This window comes from Coenobita brevimanus, chromosome 86 (assembly GCF_032717465.1).
Source record: "Coenobita brevimanus isolate Jiangsu-jjx chromosome 86, ASM3271746v2, whole genome shotgun sequence".
Taxonomy (NCBI): domain Eukaryota; kingdom Metazoa; phylum Arthropoda; class Malacostraca; order Decapoda; family Coenobitidae; genus Coenobita; species Coenobita brevimanus.
Genome location: NC_137039.1, coordinates 2,207,802 through 2,228,874, shown reverse-complemented (window position 1 = coordinate 2,228,874; position 21,073 = coordinate 2,207,802). Strand labels below are relative to the sequence as shown.

Genomic DNA, 21,073 nt, shown 5'->3' with positions numbered 1-21,073 from the left:
GGAGGTGAATCACCTCGGGACTCATGGCAGGCTGGATCACGCGGGGCCATTGTTCCGGGGCTAACCCACTGCCTTTTCATTCCCTTCCCAAATTCCTTCCCTTGCTGCACTAACGGCTCCTTTCCCTTGGACCTAGGGATAACTTGGGACACTAAAGCACTCGTACTATTAGTTTCTGGCACGATTTCCTCACCCGGCTCATCACACGAATCCCCCGACGGGTCATAGTCACTATCCATCATTATCATTGATAATTCGGCTAGTATCCCTGACCGCCTTGGAGAGAGCTCCAACATACTTGATCTCTTCCTTACAACTAATCCTTCTGCTTACACTGTTAATCTTTTCTCTCCGTTGGGCTCCTCCGATCACAACTTTATCACCTTAACCTGTCCTATCGCTCCGGTACGGCCTGTGGACCCTCCAAAAACGTCGTCTCTGGCACTTTGGAGTTGCGGATTGGGAGGCCCTCAGGCAGTACTTCTTTGATTTTCCCTGGAATGATTATTGCTTCCATGGCCGGGAGCCATCTGGGTGTGCCTTGCGCATTATGGAGGTTATTCTCTCGGGCATGGAAGCATACATTCCTTTCTCATATCCTTTGACTAATGCACGAAAGCCTTGGTTTAATCACGCTTGTTCTAATGCTGTCCGCAACAAGGAGAGGGCCTATAAAAGGTACCGGAGCCAACCCACCCCTGAATCACATCTTTTATACATTTCTACCCGGAATCGTGCTAAGTCTGTTCTTCGCTCTGCTAAAAATAATTTCATCCGTACAAAATGCTCTCAACTCTCTAACTCGAACTCTTCCCGCTCCTTCTGGCACCTTGCCAAAAACCTTTCTAACAACTTTACCTCATCGTCCTTCCCTCCTCTTTTCTACTCTGATGGCTCTGTAGCTATTTCTTCTACTGATAAAGCAGATCTCTTCGCTCAGACTTTCTCCTCCAACTCCACCTTAGACGATTCCAGTGCTGTTCCTCCCTCACTTCCCCCCTCTGATTTCCTCATGGCTAACATTAAAATTTCTTCAGCTGATGTATTTTCTGCCACTGCTGGCCTCAGTACTAATAAGGCATATGGGCCTGATGGAGTCCCTCCTGTTGTTCTCAAGAACTGTGCTTCTGTGCTTACTCCCTGCCTGGGCAAACTCTTTCTCTTTTGTCTGTCAACTTGTACCTTTCCTTCTTGCTGGAAGTTTGCTCTCATTCAGCCAGTCCCAAAGAAGGGTGACCATTCCCAACCCTCTAACTATCGTCCAATTGCTTGAACATCCTGTATCTCAAAAGTTTTCGAGTCAATTCTTAATAGAAAAATTTTGAAGCATCTTTCCTATCACAACCTTCTTTCTGATCGTCAGTATGGGTTCCGTCAGGGACGCTCCACAGGCGATCTTCTCACCTACCTTTCAGACTCCTGTTCATCCTCCTTTCGGGACTTTGATGAAAGCTTTGTCATTGCACTTGACATCTCAAAGGCTTTCGATCGAGTCTGGCACAAATCTTTATTTTACAAACTGCCCTCTTACGGTTTCTATCCTTCTAACTGTGCCTTCATCTCTAGCTTCCTTTCTGGTCGTTCTATAGCCGCTGTTGTAGACGGCTATCGTGCTTCTCCTAGATCTTTTAACAGTGGTGTTCCTCAGGGCTCTGTCCTATCACCAACTCTCTTCCTTTTATTCTTCAATGACCTTCTAAGCTGTACATCTAACCCTACCCACTCATACGCTGATGACTCCACCCTTCACCTTTCCATTCGATTCCCACAACGTCCATCTTAGCAGTTACTTCAACAGGCAAGGGATGAGGCTATGGCACACCTAATGTCTGACTTGGCTCGTATCTCTGACTGGGGTAAAAATAATCTGGTTGTTTTTAATGCATCAAAGACTCAGTTTTTGCACCTATGAACCCGACAAAATCTTCCACAGGTATACCCACTTATGTTTAATAATACTCAACTTAATCCTGCATCATCGTTGAACATGCTTGGGGTTTCATTTGCTCGGGACTTGTCTTGGAAAGATCATATTACATCTCTTGTAAAATCTGCTTCCAAACGATTGGGTGTGCTAAGCCGACTCCGTTCCTTCTTTACTCCTGCACAATTGTTGACTCTATACAGGGGTTTTATCCGCCCCTGTGTGGAGTACAACTCTCATGTATGGGGGGGCTCCCCACATACAGCTCTTCTCAATAGGGTGGAGTCAAAGGCTTTTCGTCTCATTAACTCTCCCCCTCTTACTGACTCCCTTCAACCTCTGTCTCTTCACCGCAGTGTTGCACCTTTATCTCTTTTCTGTCGCTACTTCAATGGTCACTGTTCCTCTGAACTGTCTGCATGCATTCCTCCACCTCTACGACGGGCGCATAGCACCCGTCTAGCAGCAAACTCTCATCCTTTTTCTGTCCAACTTTCTAATGCAAGAATCAACCGTTACTCCCAGTCCTTCATTTATGCAACAGGTCAACTCTGGAACTATCTCCCTCTGTCTGTACTTCCTACTTCCTATGATCTCCAGTCTTTCAAACTCAGTGTGTCTAGGCATCTAGAAATGAATGGATCTTGAATTTGGCTCTCTCTCGTATTTTGTTTTTCTCTTGGAGGGAACAGTAATGGGGTGCTTCTGAAAAGCCTAGTATTCCGTCAGATGGCTCCACTGTAGCAGTAAACACATTCCTGCGCTGTATAAAAAGCATAATTTTATTTGTTAAATATTTACATTGTTGTGTGAAATTGTGAATCATGGTAATGTCATATGCCGTAATATAAATAATACAAATAGAACACGTATATATAACTTATCATGAATTGTTTATATTTATCATAAACTGAAATTAAAATATCACTGATGGCATGTGATGGCAATCCGCCATTTCAGTGGTCCTATATTATTTAATTTCTGCTACATTTAGTGCAAGTTAGATTCTTAATACATAGTTTGTTCAGAGTGTAAAGTACGCCTAGTGGGTATCTTGACTCATCCAGTCTCTATGTGGGCAGAAATTTAATGTTGAGTAAATACTGGCATTCACCATCATAAATCATCCGGTCTGAGGAACCGTCCCAAAACCAAGATCGTTTACGCGTCATTCTTTGCCCGGTCTCACCGAGGACAGACGACTGTGGAAGGTACACAAGCCAAGACATCGCGCGATCTCCAAGTGATCCACAAGATTCACACGGAGTCAAGTTCAGTATTCACGATTATATATATATATATATATATATATATATATATATATATATATATATATATATATATATATATATATATATATATGCAAACGTGAGAACACATGACGAGTAAATACTACTGCATCCTCTTAAATGTCTACCCCCAGTGAGATTGCATCTAGGTCAAGAGGACTGGTATGTGCACAAGCTACTGACTCAGTCAGTGGAAGATCTTACAAACATATGTGTGTGGACAGGTGGCCTGGAGACAGTTCTCACATGACCATACCATTAGGGACTTGCCAAGAGGGGGCAATGTGTGTGAGATATTGATGATAAGATGACCTTAAGGTATTTATTTGGTAGGCACTTGGTGAAATGTAAAAATTAAAATAACCACTAGTTCTCAACAGAAAAAGACAAAACTTCACTGTAACACTTTATTTACACAAAGCTACAATGATACATATGAATATGACTCACTCATGGTGCAAGGAAGCTGCAGGGGAAGGTCTCTCTCTCTCAGCTCAACAGTCAGAAACTCACATTACTGAACTATATGTGTTTGTGGGTGTGTCCATTTACGACAGTAATGTAACCAACGTCGGGTACAGGGACATGAGAAATGGGCGTAGCTTAGTTAACAGCTAGAGAGGCAAGATGTGGGAATGACAATCACACAAAGATATAGCTCAGTGAAACACACTGCCTGTACATAGTCTCTTATGAACCAATGACGAATGTTATGAATTTAGCTCAATTGTTTCTACTCTGAGTGAATCCGTGACATTACACGCCATCAAAATAAAATTTTTCATGGAAACTTGACATCCCTCGTGAAAAAACTTAAACACGGGACTGTCTTGTGGTGCGCATGCGTGAAGGAAGCGAGCAAAATGTTGAATGCCAGTATTTACTCAATATTAAATTTCTGCCCACATAGAAACTGGATGAGTCTAGATACCCACTAGGCGTACTTTACAGTCTGAACAGACAATGTATTAAGAACCAAATTTGCACTAAATGTAGCAGAAATTAAATAATATAGGGTCACTGGAAGGACGGGTTGCCATCACATGCCATCAGTGATATTTTAATTTCCGTTTATGATAAATATAAACACTTCACGATACGTTATATAAACGTGTTCTATTTGTATTATATATATTTGGGCATATGACATTACCATGATCCACATTTTCACACAACAGTATAGATATTTAACAACGAAAAATATGCTTTTTAAACAGTGCGGGGAATGTGTTTACTGCAACAGTGGAGCCATCTAGCGGAATACTAGCTTTGACAGCACCCCATTGCGGGCTCATTGCCTTTGGTTCCTTCTTCCTCACATAAAAAAAAATAAAGTTCACGTTCCACTGCAGAGCTAGTCCTTTCCTGCTTCCCCCACGAGTTTTTCTGGGTGTAGAGGTCACGGGGCCTTTTGCAATGGGTGCAGAAGTGGCAGAAATGGCGGGGCGTGAGTGCGACATGCTTTGACCACAGAGGAGGAGAAGGAACTAAATGGCGTGGCTTATCTGAGAAGTCAAGGGTTTACAGTGACAATGGGGCTGACAGCTGCTAACTTACATGCTAAGAAATTATTGGTAGAAAATCTCGGCAATACATAAAGAAATAGGTAGTTCCAGGTGAATGTAAATGTCACTTAGGCTTCTCCCTTCCTTTCTGATATATATTTTTATTACAGAAATAGATTACAAGGCATAATTCAAAGGGGAAATTACCGTGGGAATTTAGCGAATGAATGCATGTGAGGTATTGTCAGGTGATAATTAGCCAATTCCTGGTGTATACCACTATCACTGACTTTATTTTGTTTTGTTATACCACGTTGAGTACACCGCTTCCCGTCCGATCAGCGAAGTTAAGCAACGTTGGGTCTGGTTAGTACTTGGATGGATGGCCGCCTGGGAACACCAGATGCTGTTGGCATCCCTACGTGTCAAGTGTGGTTGGTGGAGGATTAGTGCCCCTCCCTGTAAAACAACTAACTCTATGCCCTTGGCCACCCGGTTTGGGATACATGGCGTCTGGCAATGGATGGATGGGATATATTATTTTGTATAAGTATAGGGCATAGGGCTTATTTCAATGGATGAAATCTGTGGAAAAATCCGGGGGAGATTTGCTTAGCGCAGCATGGCAGGGCAGGCAATAGGAAAGGGTAAAGGAGGTGAGGTAGGGAGGGTTGAGAGGGTACTGGAGGGGAGGTAGGGAGGGGAGTCAAGAACGGGGGAAATGGCTAAATTGTCAACAATGGATGGGAGTACAGATGAGATTAGGAGTGCGGACTATTGGTGGACAGTAGAAGTACATGCTAAAAAATGATTAGTAGGTAATCTCGAAAATACAGAAAAAAGTAGGTAGTTCCAGGTGAATGTAAATGTCACTTTGGCTTCTTCCTTCCTTTCTTATATAATTTTTTTTTTTACGAGAATAGATTATACGGCATATTTCAAAGGGGAAATTTCCGTGGGAAATTAGCGAACGAGTGCACGTGAGGTATTGTCAGGTGATAATTAGCCAAATCAAGGTGTATAGCACTATCACTTACCTTATTTCTTTTTGGTATATATTATTTTGTATAAGAATAGGGCATAGGGCTTATTTCAATGGATGAAATCATTGGATAATTCCGGGGGAAATTTGCTTTAGCGCAGCGCGGCCAGGGAGATGAGAGGACAGGGTAATGGAGGGGAGGTACGGAGGGGAGTCAGGAACGGGGAAAAATGGCTAAATTGTCAACAATGGATGGGAGTACAGATGAGATTTGGAGTGCTGACTAGTGTTGGACATTGGCAGTAATGATAGATGATACAAGCCACCACTTGTAAGCCAGGGATAATTCAAAATAACACAGAATCACAAAACTGAAGCCCCGCGGTAAGATCCATTGCGCCTGAGCATCATGAAAGTGACACCCCGCAGTTAAGGGGTTAAAAACAGCTGATGATTCCGTAATATAGAGTGCCACGGTCAGGTGTGCTGCTTCTGAATGCAAAGGATGGGGGAATTCATCAGAGATGGCATTTCATTTCACAAGTAAGAAATATATCTTGTTGCTAAATGTTATGCAGTGTATTCTAGGTTCCGACTTCTCAGTCCTAGGTATGGTGCAATGTGGGGTTCTTTGTTCCAGACTGGGTCAGGGTCAGCCAGGAAGGAAAAAACACAAACACCTTGGGTCCAAGAGTACACTTATTTATTTACTAAAAATACACACATACACTATTCCATGATCAAAGCTGGGTGGATACAATAGCAGTTACAAGGATCACTCTCAATTCCTAGTTCAGCTCGTCTAATATGGGCTCGCACCTGATTGATTTTACAATATGTCCATCCAGTATCACAACAAGTATTCCACAGAAATATTCAGGCACATGGCATGTGACACATACATATACAATAGGGCTTAGTGTCTCCGGCAAAACTGAGATGATAATATAGATATATACTCAACCTTAAGCCTAGGTGTCCGCGTCACAGAGACGAAAGCCTAGCTAATATAATATAATCGCGTCACATTGACGAAGCCCTAGCTAACTTAGTCTATGCTGCGTCACATACAAGGGAGTATATATGTATATGGTCTCACACTGGCAGTCACCCAAGGGGGATTTGATGAGGCTGGGGTGTGTGTACTCTCGTGGGAGTGGAGGGAGGGAGGGGATTTAGTGCGAGTCCACGGGTGCGGTTACACTGACGTCTGTTGTCCTGTGGGGGAGGTGACACTGGGGGAATATTGGTCACAGTTGGGGGGACGATCTAACTCTTGCGGGTATGCTGAGTACTCCGTGTAATAGCACTTTGAGTAATAGGGTACACTAGAATGCACAGGGGGTGAGCATACTGGGGAAAGATCACACGTTATTTGCGGGGGATCACAGGGAGGGTTCACTGTGGGGCGGGGCTGGTCACACTGGGGGAATGTAAAGGGAGGATCTATTACTCACAGTTTCTGACAGAGAGGAGGACAGGGCCCGCTATGACGGGAGTTCCAAGTGGCGGCCTGGCGTGGGAGGGGGGCTGCCCAGTGAGTAGTATAGATGTAGGTGGTCCATTGGGTTGCCACGAGTCAGAGAGGAGTGGGCCGTTGGTGTGTAGGGCGGCTCCCTAGCCGCTATGGCCTGACAGGAGGCCGGGCTCTAGGGTCTGGGGCCAAAGAGGGCCAACAGGCGCACAGGTCGGCGCCGGCCCTTCTTCGTTATTGGGGTTCTGGGAGAGGACCTGGGGAGGCCCGGGGCTGGGGTCAGGCGCAGAGGAGGCGGCGCTCTGGCATGTCTGCTGCTCCTTCTGGGGGATAGCAACCCTTGAGGCTCCTCATGAGTCCCTCTGTCAAAAAGGAGACCGGTCCAGGGGACTCGGTGTTCAAGGGTCTGCTTGGGAGCTTGTCTATGCAAGTCCCACCCCGATTCTGGTGAGAGTTCCCTCTGCTTGAGTGTAGTGTCGTTTTCCTGCACGCTGCCGGGTGGTATGGCTGCGGAGAAGTAAGGCATCGGGGCGCGAGGGACATATGTCGCTCTTGACTGGTAGATGTGACAGGTAAACCAGCCTCCCTGTCACCCCCTAGTGGGGTTGTTATCCCCCCCCGTACTCTCCTCCTGGGGTAGTGGTGTCTGGCTCACCTTGCCGCGCGGATATTAACTAATTCTATAAGAGTACTGCTCCATGGGGTGGGGCGGGAAAATTCTTCCACAGTATCCCTGCATGAATGAGGCCTCTAAAATGGGCCCATTTATCTTCAGTCTTTCTCTCCATGTCCTCTTCTCTTCTGTTCACATTCTCTTGTAGATATTTCCATGTTTCTTCCGGCCTCTGGACATTCGGTTTCATAACATGGATAGTGCCATAAAGGGTAAGACCAATGGCGTTTTTTTATACTCATTGGCTAAATGTACCCAGTATAATTCTATGAACTAGGCAGAAAAAAAATCATAATCCATATATCTATCTATCTATCTATTGCCAGACGCCTCAATCCCGTTTGGGGTGGCCACAAACAAATCGCCTCCAAGTCGCCCTGTCCTCCGCCATTTCACTGCCCTGCTCCCAACTCACACCCCCCTCTCTCATATACCTCTCCACCCCATCCCTCCATCTCATCCTCGGCCTCCCCCTCCCTCTTCCCCCTTCCACCTCACTCACATACACTCTCTTCGTCAGTCTTTCACCCTCCATCCTCTCCACATGGCCAAACCACCTCAGTGTGTTCCTCATAACGCATCCTGTCACATCCACACCACAATGCTCCTTTATATCCTCATTCGTCAGCCTGTCGCTCCATGTGACTCCACAGGCTCCTCTTAAATAACTCATTTCCACTGCTCTCACTCTTGACTTGTGTCCTTCCAACAATGTCCAAGCTTCACTTCCGTACGTTAGAGTTGGTATCACAATACTGTCGTGTAGTAACTTTTTCACTTCCATGATCACTTCCCTGTTTCTTATCACTGCTTTCAAAGAACCAGCAACCTTTCTTCCCTGCTGTACCCTTTCAAGCACTTCACCCTCCAAACCTCCATCCTTACTCATCACACTATCCAAGTACTTAAACGTACTCACATTTTCCAATTCCTCACCATCCAACCTCGCTGTACATTCACTGACTTCACCTCTCTCAAAGACCATCACTTTACTCTTCCCTACATTCACCTTTAGATTCCGTTTCTTACACACTCTCTCAAACTCATCCACCAAGCCTTGCAGCTCCCCTTCGTCTTCACTCAACAACACAGTATCATCTGCAAACAACAGTACAGGGAGTTTCCAAACACTATCCCCTCTCACCAGGGCCACGCCAACATCCACTACCCTACCTTGTACCTCTTTTATTACCCCATCCATGTACAGATTGAACAACCATGGAGACATGACACATCCCTGTTTCAACCCAACTTTCAAAGAGAAAAATTCACTTAGTTCACCATCCACACGCACTGCAGCCTTCGCACCATCGTACATACTCTTCACAGCATTCAACAACTTCCCATCTACTCCATATATTCTTAACACTTTCCACAATCCTTGTCTATCCACCCTGTCATATGCTTTCTCCAAATCCATGAAAGCCGCATACAACTTCTTTCCCTTCTCTAGAAACTTTTCCACTAAAGATCTAAGAATGAATATATGTTTTTGTATTATAAGCAAAAAGTGTCTCTGTATTAATAATCACTGCTTAGTGGAAATAAAGTATTTGAATTAGAATTAGAGTGTCGGTGTTTCAATATGACCGCCAAAATCACACGGCCGCGGCGGGCGTGTGGCACAGACACATCATTGATACTTGCTAACTAAAGGGCAGCATTCCAATTATGAAGCAATATGGCCGCCGTCTTTCTGAACAATAATCCTGTTCAAGAGGTCACGTACTTAAGAGCACTTGAAATCTAAATATTTTAAAGTATGCGTTCAAAGCTATTAACCTGGTGCTTAGGAATGTATGTAACTTTTGTCAAGTTGTGATGGTAAATCTATACAGCACAAGCGATAAGTGAAGTGGAAAGATGGCGGAGTCAGCATCAGTGGTGTGATTGTTGTTTGTCTTGTGGCGTCAGCTGTCTGTAATTATTGGTGAGCCCAGGCCCGAGCACCGAGGTGTACTTGATCATTTGCCCGTCAGGACGATCGTGTGGAGGGTGTTCACTGCGTCATTCAATGATAGACTCCACCAGTAAGTTACTGTGTTAGCCATGTCACATGTGCTAAATTACAAATGTACACACAACTGATTCATTCTTTACCAAACGCCCGCGGCCTTTCCATATTTTCTAGTGAATGTTTCACAGGTTGATTATTATTCCTGGATTACCACAGCTACTGGGGATTTTTATAAACCTGCCTCTAAAAGCTACAAATGAGGTTTTAGAAAAGCGTTAATGTTTGGCCGTCTACCAGCAGCTGACCGTATTTAACATTCCTGACGCGCATTTTTATATGTGAAAGCTGGCTGTCCAATGCAAGTGAGGTTAAGTTGGATTAGGTTAGGTTTGGCTGGGTTAGGTTTGATTAAATCATTAAATTTGCCATGGCTTTGACACGGGCTACACTGATGCATCCAGTCAGAGAGATGGTTGGTAAACAATGCTGGCAGTCAGAGAGACCATCGGTAAACATTGCCGCCGGTGGCCTGGCCGCTTCCTTAACTACCCAAAAATAGGTTTATTTTGTCGTTTTCCAATCACTTCATGCAGTCACAACTCATTAGTTAATTATCTGTGTTGCATATGTACCAAAATTACTTGAGATTGTGGGTTTGTTATAATGCAGGTGGAATCGCCACACCCATTTGTATGAATTACCCTGTATGCTTATTTGGATCAAGTTTGTTTTAATGTTTCATTCTCTTTCCAATAATTTTTAAGATGCTGTAAAGTTTTGTGTGGTGTAGCTATAGTCTCACCAATTTTAAACCCAGGTTTGGGTGGAGTCTGGCGCTGGGTGCAGCCATGCCATACTTCCTAAACGAGCGATGAGTAGATTCTGTTATATATGTAATAGGCATCATAGATAGGTACACACATACTAATACAATATAAACGCAAGTATTCTAGCATATAAAAGGAAGGTAAACGTGTAATGCATATGGCTCTTGTACATCAATAAAGAAACGTGGCATACATATTTTACAGTGGTGCTGAAAAATATGTAGTTACTTTTACCGACTTTCACGGTAGTTCTAAGTTGGGTAAGTAATGTAACAATTACGTTTATAATATAATTTGAAGGAATCAGTAGAATATACGCTATTTTCTTAATAGAAATAAATAAGTTAAAACACTCACGAGCGGCAACACCAGGCCCATACTGGGAGTTAATCCATTGGAGGGAGATTTAAGCTTCTGTCAGGTGCTTCCACTATTCACTTTCTATGTTGATGCAGACACAATGGCAGCTACGCCAACTCGCTCGCATCTACATAGTCAAGCCAAAGAAATGGCCTTCAAAGTAAGCCAGTATTTTCTGCAGGAGAAGCAGTACGGAGGAATTTTCGATGATGTGTCAAGGGCAATTCATCGAACAGCTGCAGCAACAGGACTTAGCAAGAGCAGGATTGAAGCAGTACGCAGAGAAGCAAGAGATAATGAAGAAAACAACTCTCCAGAGTTTACGTCTCCCAAGAAAATCACTCTCACCTCTTCTGATGAGGAGGATTCATGATAATTTCTTACATGCTGTAAGAGAAGAGGAATAGGCCTATCGGGGAAACCTCTTAAAAAAAAAAAAAAAACCCGCCGTGACTTTTACCTCTTGGGTGGTGTGGAAAGAAAGTCTAAGTTTTAATATGTAGAGTGTAATTTAAAGGCTATAACCAGGTAAAAAATCATAAATTATATGAGAGAGAATGCGACTTTTAAATTCATTATTTTGATTATATTTATAACTTAAACTAGTTTGTCTTTACACACACACACATACACAAACACACACACACACACACACACACACAGAAGTGGGTGAAGTCATGTCAGGCCAGGTGGCGAGATGGGAGCGGACGAACTCTAACGGTGTCAGGTCAGCCACTAGCCAATGAGAGTATAGGAAACAAGGCAACGCTGTACGCCGGGAAATCCCCGGCTAGACTCCACCCAAACCTAGGTTTTAGATTGGTGAGACTATAGTAATTATCCAGTTAAACATACACTTGTACCAGTAGAAGGACCTTACCAATTCACTTCATATTCCTCCAGTTTGTTTTTTGTATTATTGTGACTGTTTTCAGGGTGGTAAATTACCTTTCCTGATGAAAAATTTCCCACTGGTTTTATCATCACGTTCCTAAAGCCATACCTACGATTCTTTGTCTTACAGTACTGTACGCACTCAAAGGCGGTTTTCATGTCCTAACTTTCCAGCTGGAGGCTAGGTTAGGTTAGGTCAGATTAGATAAAATTAAATTATTAGGTACAGTTATGGTAGGTTAGGTTAGGTTAGATTAAATTAAATTATTAGGTACCGTACAGTTAAGGTAGGTCAGGTTAGGTTAGATTAAATTTAATTAGGCAGACATGGGGGAATGGTAATCTGTAATCATAATCGATTTCAGACTTTTGTGTAGGTGGGGACGCCCATCATCCACTCACCCAATGTAGAGGTGCCATATAATCTCTACACTGAGTGACAAGCCAAATGGTTTCCTGTACCCAGGAAACCATTTACTATGCTGGGTGGTAACCATATAACCGGGGTTTCTGGCAGGGTTAAGTGTCCCCCAGATTCCCCTATCCAAAATCACTTACCGTACTTCGTGGGGTGGAAGACGCACTTTTTTGTCTCAAAATCATCTTCAAATATCCCCATGCGTCCTTGGAGGCGAGACTACCTTGGCTCAATTTAGAAGAATCACTTATACAGAGGATCACCTCACTGTTTGGCAGTCAAGTATTTTTTTTAGAGTATAAACACCTTTGATTTATTGGAAAAAGTTACATTCACTTGTGTATATACAGGAAACTCGCACGGAACGTGTGGGTTTCGTTTCTACCGTGCCGTTTTAGGTTCGATATCGTGTATATTTAAACTACTCCGTATTTTGCTCCCTAGACCCCCCAAATGTGTTGTTTTGCTGTTATCTGTCACTGGTAATCACTAAAAAGCACTTTAAACGGTTACAAGGTTTATTTAATGTTATAACTCACAAATACAGTACTCCACAGCAAAACTTCAACACACAAATACTGTACGTAAACACAAGGAAACATTCCGACGCCGATCATAGGTAATCATATAAATCAGGTTATCTGGTACCAGGGCTTTATTTAATGCTTTATCTTTTTTGAGTGCTTTAACTTACAAGTACATACCAGAACAGTACATATTTAACTTAGAAATGCAGTACTGTGGAAAAGCTGTACAGCAAGTCTTCAACGAACAAACAAAAAAGGCAATATTCCGACGCCGATCATGGGTAAGCATATAAATCAGGTTAACTGGTTACAAGGCTTTATTTAATGCTTTAATTGCTTACAAGTACATACCAGAACAGTAAATATTTAACTTACAAATACAGCACTGTAGAAAAGCAGTACAGTAAGAGTTGAACGAACAAACAAAAAAGGCTATATACCGACGCCGATCATGGGTAATCATATAATTCGGGTTAACTGGTTACAAGGCTTTATTTAATGATTTAATTTTATTTAAGTGCTTACAAGTACAGTACATACGAGAACAGTAAATATTTAACTTACAAATACTGTACAGTACTGTGGAAAAAACGAACAAATAAAAAAGGCAATATTCTGACGCCTATCAGGTAAACTGGTTATAAGACTTTATTTCTTGCTTTAATGTTATTTAATAGTACTTTAAGTTGCACATAAACTTACCAGAACAGTACAGTACTGTAAATATTTAACTTACAAATACTGTGCTACTGTACTCGGGAATGTCTCACTGAATAATTTCCCGCCTAGATCATCACGTAATCAAAACAAACCGCGCGCTGCGGTGACGTTTGAGGATTTGATCTTTCAAAGGCCTCTCCTGCGTTAATTTGTAGTTTTCATAATGGTTCTTTAATCTTACATTGTCTTATATGTATCTCAGCCCTTACCGTGTATAATTGCGAGTGCGTTCTGTGAGATCGTGTTCCGTGCGAGTTTCCTGTACTCAGATTTTACGATTAGAAACACCCAAGCTTAAGAAAAAATTTAGGGTTTGTTTACAACTGGCCATGTGACGGTCTGGGGGTTTAGCGGTCTAGCAGTTTAGCAATTTAGCATCTAGCATACACACTGCTTTAGCAGGCTAACATAATCACTGGTGAACTCCCTGCTAACCTTCTGAAATGCAGTCATGATCACTTTGCTTCCCATCCATTCAGTAGCTTGTAAGAGAATCATACTGGAGATGATGGCTAGCATGACATTTGAGTCACTGTAACAGGCGTCTCATATGGAAATTCAATAACTCTTGTTTGGCTTTCTTCTCGTACTGATATTTTGTTTCATTAGAGACAAGAATATAACAGAAGGAAACAATTTTATATTACCGTTGCTGAAAAACGGGAAAAACAACTGCAACATTAAACAGTACTGTCTGAAATTACAGCTTTTTAGCAGTTTAGCAGTATAGCAGTTTAGCACCTAGCATTCCCCCAACTCTCAGAACATGGATCACTTCTGAACCCCTTGCTAACCTTCAGAAAGGCAATAATGATCACTTCACTTGCTGTGCAATCACTGACTAGCAAAGGAATCATATTGGAGATGTTGGCTAGCTTGACTTTTGTTGAGTCATTGTAAGAGACGTCTGTCTCATATGGAAATTCAATAACCCTTGTTTGGCTGGCTTCTCTTACTGATATTTTGTTTCATTAGAGACAAGAATATAACAGAAGGAAACAGTTTTATATTACCGTTACTGAAAAACGGGATAAACAACTGCAACATTAAACAGTACTGTCTGAAATTACAGCTTATTAGCAGTTTAGCAATTGAGCACCTAGCGTTCCCTCAACTCTCAGAACATGATCACTTCTGAACCCCTTGCTAACCTTCAGAAGGGCAATAATGATCACTTGCTATCCAGTCACTAACTAGCAAGGGAATCATATTGATGTTGGCTAGCATGACTTTTGTTGAGTCATGTAACAGATGTCTGTCTCATATGGAAATTCAAAAATTCTTGTTAGCCTGGCATCTCTTACTGATATTTTGTTTCATTTGATACAAGAGCATCATAGAAGGAAGCAGTCTTATATTACTGTTAGTGAAAAATGGGAAAAAGTTGCAACATTAAATAATACTTCTTGAAATTACAGCATTATTAGTGGTTTAGCAATTTAGCAGTTTAGTGCCTAGCGATGTGGAAATTCGATCACCCCATGTTAGGATGGCTTCTGGTACTTTTAGGGTACATAAAAAGGTGTAAACATTCCTTGTAATTGATTTTTGAAAACATGGTTGTGTTGTTTGATTCTAAAGTTCACACATGCAGGCATTTGAAGACATGCAGGCATTTGTTTTGGAGATATAGTGTATTCCTTCACTTAATGCCCTTTGTATTTTCTTAAGTGAATGAAAGAACTGGTTTTATTGAGTTTTGTTTTTTTAAGTTCACCACGAAAAATAATGCTGATCTCTATATACTGATACGTATGTAGTGTACTTTAATAGAGATGAACATCACGTCTCAAATTACTTTACAAAAGGAATCGGACACTTCATATTTCATAAACAAACTGGTAGTGTTAAGATGGCGTCGTGGTATGGATAACATTTTATAAGGAAGGGGTTGTTTGTTTGTTTTCTTGTATTGTACCCTTCTTTTACATAAAAAGAAAGACACCAAACATGTATGTACAGTAATGAAGAGAGACTCTAATGTGTTAAGATAGTGTCATGGAATGAAGTAACATTACGTAAGGAAGGGGTTGTTTGTTTTCATGTCTTGTACCATTCTTTTACATAAAAATAATGAAACCAAAGACAGATATACAGTAATGAACAGAGGTTCTGAAAGGTGAGTGTGTATTTTAGTGAAAAATACTCATATCAAGCAACCTTTCTGTAGTCTTAGTCAAGCCATACTTTTTTCCTCAGAGCTTCCCTTCCAGAATTAGGGTGCGTCTTTCACACTGCAGCGTCTAACATGCCACGAAATACGGTAATCATGGCAGTTGTTTCAGAGAGCCTCGGAGGGCGCAATACCTGCCCAGGGCCCCAATCAAATGGGCAGACTTGCGTAGCCATGTGGAATGTGAGAGGTGTGAATGAGGAGAGCATGAGGGTGGAAGTGGTGATTGTGTTCAAGAGTGCGAGATATTGTGTGAAACGAAGATGAAAGGGTGCGAAGTGGAGGAGTGGGAGGGTGTGAAATGTGTAAGATCGGGAATGAATGGGCGAGGAAGATGCAAGGAAGGAGTTGCTTTGTTGATGAATGAGGTGTGGCAGAGTGGAATGAGGGACTACAAATGTGTTAGCTCGAGATGTACGAGTATGTATGTCAAGTTCAAGTTTGAGAAGATGAAAGTGGCAGTGATTGTAGCATATGCACCATGTGAGGACAGGAGAGAGAGAGAGAAAGACAGGTTTTGGGATGAACTGGGTGAAGTAGTGGGAGAAATGCCCAGGAGCTATAAAGTAATTGTGATGGGGGATATGAATGGAAGAATAGGCACTGGTCCTGGAGATGACATAATAGGTTGCTATGGAGTACCAGGAGAAAATGATAATGGGAAGAGACTAAAGGATATGTGTCAGGAGAGGAGGTTGTGCATTTGTAACTCATGATTCAAACACAGAAATGCACATAAATATACATGGTATAGAGGGAACGGGGATTGTGTTGAAAGAAGCCTGATTGATTATGTGCTCGTACAGAGGTCGATGATGGGAATGGTTGCTGATGCGAGGGCTGTGAGAGGACGATGTGGAGGTCTGTCAGATCATATGATTGTGGTATGCAAGATTAAGCTGAAAGGAGTGAGGTGGAGCAGGAGAGAAAGAAGCAGTCAGGAAGAAAACTGAAAGTTAAGAAGCTGAGGATCAAAGAAATGGCAGATGAATACAGGACCAAAGTAGAGGACGAGTTAGAATTACTGAATTGGAATGAAATGGATCTGGACAGACTGTGGATTGCATATAGGGATTGCTTAGTTAGGATTGCTAAAGTGGTATGTTGTGTGGCAAGAGTAACAACAAAGAAGAAAGGTACGGCATGGTGGGATGAGGAGGTAAAGAGAGCGGTGGAGGAAAAGAGGAAGAAGTGGCTAGAGTGGTTCCAGGATAGGGGTTCAGTTGAAATAAGAACTGAATATGTTGAGAGCAAGAAGCACGTAAAGAGACTAGTGAAGAGGAAAAAGGAGGAGGTAAATGAGGATCTAGGAAGAGAAATGAATGCGAACTATTCTGAAAATAGAAAGTTATTCTGGAAAGAGGTGCGGAAATGTAGAAGTGAAAGCGGTAAGAAATGGGATGGTGTAAAGGATGCAGGTGGTAGATTATTAACCCATGGAGATGAAGTTAGGACCAGATGGAAAGAATATTTTGATAGCCTGATGAATGGGGATAGAGAGAGCAGAGCAGCTGTAAACACAATTGGTTTTGGGGGTGTTCAGAGAAGGAATGCAGTGCCAGGAGATGTGACACTCGCACAGGTGAAGAGTGCTCTGAAGCGGCTGAAAAATGGGAAAGCAGCTGGGGTTGATGAGGTGTATGCAGATATGCTTAAATGTAGTGGGGAGAATGGAATGAAGTGCTTGTTGGAGATATGTAAGAAGGCATGAATGAGTGAAACTGTGCCTGCAGAGTGGAAAAAGGCTGTGATTGTGCCTGCAGAGTGGAAAAAGGCTGTGATTGTACCCCTGTACAAAAAAAAAGGTGAACGAAGTGAGTGCAAGAATTATCGTGGCTTAAGCTTACTGAGTGTGGTAGGGAGGGTAGCCTATATGGAAGAATTATTATAGAGAAAGTAAGAGAGATATCAGAAGTCCTAGTGAGTGATGAACAGGGTGGCTTTAGGAGTGGCAGAGGATGTGTGGACCAAATATTTGCAGTGAGACAGATAGTAGAGAAGGCTTATGAGAAAGACCGTAAGGTGTTTATGGCATTCATGGATCTGGAAAAAGCATATGACAAAGTGGACAGAGAAGGATTGTGGAAAGTTTTGCACATGTACGGTGTAGAGGGTAAGCTGTTAGGTGCCGTCAAGAGTTTTTATGATGGTAATGAAGCATGTGTCAGGGTTAATGGGCATCTAAGTGAATCGTTCACAATCAGTGTGGGCGTGCAACAAGGTTGTGTGATGTCCCCATGGTTGTTCAATGTATATATGAATGTGGTGATGAGAGAAGTGAAAACACGAGTAATGGAGAGAGGGATGGCATTGGTAATAATTGGTAATGAATGGTGATGGATGGTATATCTCAAGTTTGTTGTATGCTGATGATGCAGTACTGCTTGCAAGTACCGGACAAGAACTTGGTAGGCTAGTGCAGAGTTTTGCTGATGTCTGTAAGCGTCGTTCCTTGAGAGTAAATGTAAAGAAGAGTAAAGTGATGGTTATTGAGAGAGAAGGTGACTCCCAGTGCAATGTAACAGTGAATGAAGAGAGACTGGAATTGGTGAGAGAGTTCAAATACCTGGGTACAGTGATAGAAAAGAGAGGAAAATGTGCAAGAGAAGTTGAAAGTAGAGTGACACAAGGGAGAAAAGTAGCTGGTGCAATGAAGTCCTTGATAAGAAACAGAGGCTTGAGTGTTGCAGCTGCACGAGGCTTACATGAAAGAGTGTTAGTGCCAACTTTAACATATGGATGTGAGACTATGGTATGGCATGAAAATGAAAAGTCAAGAGTAAGGGCAGTGGAGATGGGACTGCTGAGGAATGTATATGGAGTTCAGAGGGTGGATAGGATACAAAATTATGTGATTCTTGAAAGATGCGGAGTGAGGAAGACGGTGGACACCAGAATTGAAGAGAGCGTACTGAGATGGTATTGTCATGTGGAGAGAATGGATAACAACAGAGTGGTGAAGAAGGTATATCTGAGCGAATTCGAAGGAGGGAGGAGGCGAGGTAGGCCAAGGAGAAGGTGGAGAGATATGGTGGATGAATGTGTGAGGAAGAGAGGTTTGGAAGTCGGTGAGGCTAGGGAACTAACAGGAGATCGAGCTGGCTGGATGAATTTTGTGAGATGTGCATGATCAGGGATTTTTGGCACCCCTTTATAACGTGGCAGCGTCTGGATTGACTCTGTTGGATACGATATGTGAATCTACAGAACGTGGTGAATGTTTTTGGCATATCAGATAGAGCCAGGATTCCTGGGGCTTGAATGATGAGTGAATGGAAGCGTGGCCCATTGGATTGGGCAAATTTGAGCTTCCTGGACATTGCTACTCCTCACTCTGCCCTTGGGTGGGAAAGGAGGTCCGGATGATGATGATGATGATGATGATGATGATGTGTAATTGTAATCATAATCGATTACTTAGGCATTTTTTTCAAAGTAACTGCAATTGTAATCGATTACTCTCATATTGTAATGGTAATCATTGTTACTTTTACGATTACAAGGCCCCAGATAAATTATTCTTCCACAAATACTGGTCAAGAATAAAATACTGTAGTTCAGTGTCAAACAGTCAAATATACACCATAAAAGTCCATAAGTAATATGAAAACAAAAGTGAATTGTAGGTTATCACTTAGAAGCTTCCATATAATATCCTACCTAAGCTAGAATAATATCACCTGGGAAGATCTCAGTTGGTAGAAAAGTTAATAGAATGAAAGGGTCAAGGACAAAGTGAAGAAAAGTCTTGGTGCTTGAATTATTAAAACACATTTGTTTTGTAAATTGGCAAAAAAATAAAGGAACAACTTACCAGACATAGCACTGTACAGTACAGTATATTTTATCCAGAGTAACAGTCGCCATAGGTTCTGCAGAGCTTAACCCTATGTTCTTCCTTACGCAATCAATTCTTATTAAAATGATTTGCATATAAGATATATATCCCTAGAAAATATCAGTTTTATATTACTGGACGATGTTTTTGCTTTTAAAAACTAACCAGCTATTTAGTTAATCAGTGTCAAGTATGAAAGAAACATGCTCATACTTATATAGTGCATAACAGTACTTGTAATCATGAGTACTTCTTATGTAATCGTAATCGATTACTCTTACTTTTACTGTAATCATAATTGTAATCCTAATCTGAAGTTTGCAAAGTAATTGTATTGGTAATCGATTACAATACCCCTGTAATCGCACCATGCCTGTTATTAGGTACAGTTAAGCTAGGTTAGGTTAGATTAAATGTAATTAAATTATTAGGTACAGTTAAGATAGGTTGAGTAACCTTGACCTTGCCCTTGACAATGAAATTACCATTTTGGGTGATTTTAACATACACAATGTTGAATGGTTATTGCATTCTGCCCGGACTGACGACGCTGGTCTAGAATGCGAGCTGTTTGTGGAATCGTTTAATCTCACCCAGTTGGTAAAGCAACCAACCAGAATACCTGATAATCCTGACCATAATGCCCATCTCTTGGATTTATTCTTGACAAATAATCCAGATCAATACAGGATAGAGGTACTGTCACCACTTGGATCCTCTGACCACAATCTCATCAAAGCCTCATTAGTTAACCCTCCTACACCTCCCCATTCTGAACCTGTCAGGGTGACCCGATGGCACTTTGACAGGGCAGACTGGGATGGATTTAGAAATTATCTTGCTGATATTCCATGGCAGTCTTTCTTCTCTAGTGATCCCAATTCTACCCAGTCCCACATCTGCGACTTAATACTAGCTGGTATGGACTTATTCATACCAAGTCAACAATTCACTAAAAGATCAAACTCTCCAAAATGGTTTGATGGCAATTGTGCCAGAGCAACAGCCCAAAAGTCATTAGCATATAACTCTTACTTAAAATCAAAAACATCTGGATCACTCTCACAATTTAAAATTGCTAGAAATCATGCAAAAGCTGTAATAAATCTATCTAAATCAAACTTTCTTCAAAAGCAAGCATCAAAACTACTTAACAACCCTAATGACAATAGAATATTCTGGTCAACTCTTAATTCTTTCAATAATAACTTTAACAAGTCATCTTCCATTCCACCACTAAAATCTTCAGATGGCAGTATTACAAATGACCCACGTGGGAAAGCAGATATCTTTGCTAGTACCTTTGCCAGAAACTCTACCATAGATGATACCAGCCAGAATGTCTCAGTACTGGAACTTGATTCTCCCGAAATTGCCCCACTTAAAATACAGACAAGATATGTAAAATCCATCCTAGACAATTTACCTACCAACAAAGCTCCAGGCCCAGATGGAATTCCGCCAATTGTTTTGAAAAAGTGTTCCCCTGAACTTGCCTCTGTCCTAGCTAAA

The 21,073-nt window shown here is 41.9% G+C and overlaps 1 pseudogene; it reads left to right on the top strand.

Moving 5' to 3' along the window:
- Window positions 1-5,014: 5,014 nt before the first annotated feature.
- LOC145410845 (5S ribosomal RNA) lies at window positions 5,015-5,133 on the top strand (annotated as a pseudogene).
- The last annotated feature ends 15,940 nt before the right edge of the window (window positions 5,134-21,073 follow it).